The sequence below is a fragment of the Frankliniella occidentalis genome, unplaced genomic scaffold, assembly GCF_000697945.3.
Source record: "Frankliniella occidentalis isolate FOCC.00 unplaced genomic scaffold, Focc_3.1 Scaffold24, whole genome shotgun sequence".
Taxonomy (NCBI): Eukaryota; Metazoa; Arthropoda; class Insecta; order Thysanoptera; family Thripidae; genus Frankliniella; species Frankliniella occidentalis.
In genome coordinates this window covers 1,508,157-1,509,544 of record NW_026267154.1, presented here as the reverse complement: position 1 = coordinate 1,509,544, position 1,388 = coordinate 1,508,157, and the positions used below count along the sequence as shown (strand labels likewise).

Genomic DNA, 1,388 nt, shown 5'->3' with positions numbered 1-1,388 from the left:
GGGGGCGTCTCGTCGTTTCTCACGGCGAAAACAACACGCCGAGTGTGTATCAAAGCGACTGCGACCCACGCATCTAACCATTTAGGTACCACCACCGCACTGCGTAGTACCTACGTGACCTACACGTTCGCACTCCCCACCCCATCCCACGCCCTCCGAAAGAAAGGGCAAGTCATCGAGGGCCGTGCTACGCTAAGCGGGGGGTGGACTGGAGCTAAATCTCCGCGCAATACGGAGAACAGACAGCACGAGGCACTCGCGGCCGGCTCGGGGGGCTCCAGCTGTGACAGGTTGCGGGGCACTCGGCGGCACAGCTCAGACGACAAATGTAAAAACGGGGCAAATAAGCAACCCCGTCGAACGCACCGGGCTCCAGGACGACGACGGACTGTGGACACGGGAAGACGACGACGACGACGAGCGACACCCTGGGGTGCGGCGACAAACAGCAGGCAGATCACAAAACGCCGCCTGACGGGCGACCACGTGGTAACAACGTCTAGCGAGGCAGCAGCGGTGGCGGCGGCAGCGGCGGCAGCAAGGCACTCGGGCGCTTCGCGCGGCGGCCGACCCAGCGCTTCCGTCCTCGCGAACTGTGGGCGCGGCGCGCGGCGCGGCCGGCCCGCGGGAGCACCGCCGCGGAGCCGCGCAGAACGGCCACCGCGAGGCGTGCCGCCCCAGCCCCCTCCCCTCCCTCCCCCACGGCAGCAGGCTCGCGGGGCGCCCAATGGCGTCCACCGGCCGGGGGCATGCCACGAGCTGCGGGCACCTGCCAGTGGCCATGAGGACCTTGAGTCGCCACGTCCACAACGGGCTTGTCGGAGGCGGCGGTCCAGGGCGGTCCATAAAATGGAACGCCAGGGGCGCGGGCGCGGGGCCGGCGGCCGCCGCGGCGGCGGGCGGTGGCGGCCAAAGAAAGCAAAAGTGTGTGGCCGGTGGGACCGGCGGGAGGGGGCCCCACCGCGGCGCCCCAAGGTCCTCGCGCCGCTCAGCCCGGTCCCGGTGGTGGCCGCAGCACTAGGGGCGGCGGCTCGTGCTGAGGCCCGAGCGGCCGCGGCCGCGCGACGGTCGTGCCAGGCGGGCGGCCAGTGTGTGTAGCGGGCGGACATGGCACACACGAACACACCGCCGCCACCGCCCGACAGCCAGCCCCGGGACTGTCATGCCAGAGCGATGACCTTGAACGTTATCACTCACTGACGTGTAGCGCCGCCATCATCACCAGCACCACCACCACCGCGAAGTCGCGAAGCGCTCGCGCGGCGGCGGCCGCGGACAGCAGGGAGCGCGGCACCTGCACCGGGCAACACGTCCGCGTCCGGTCCCCCGGCCCGGCGGCAGCTACACATGTCCCGCGACAGATTTAGAGGACTTTACTCTCGCCGGAT

General features: G+C 70.0%; 1 protein-coding gene across 1 annotated transcript in view; it reads right to left on the bottom strand.

Annotated features, from left to right (window-relative positions):
* The window catches only part of LOC113211694 (la-related protein 1), a 16,442-nt gene extending 15,989 nt beyond the window's left edge, over positions 1-453 (bottom strand). Inside the window, exon 1 of the mRNA XM_052265172.1 lies at positions 367-453. The gene's annotated coding sequence lies outside the window, so the exon portion shown is untranslated. The remainder of the gene's footprint in view (positions 1-366) is intronic.
* Positions 454-1,388: the final 935 nt, after the last annotated feature.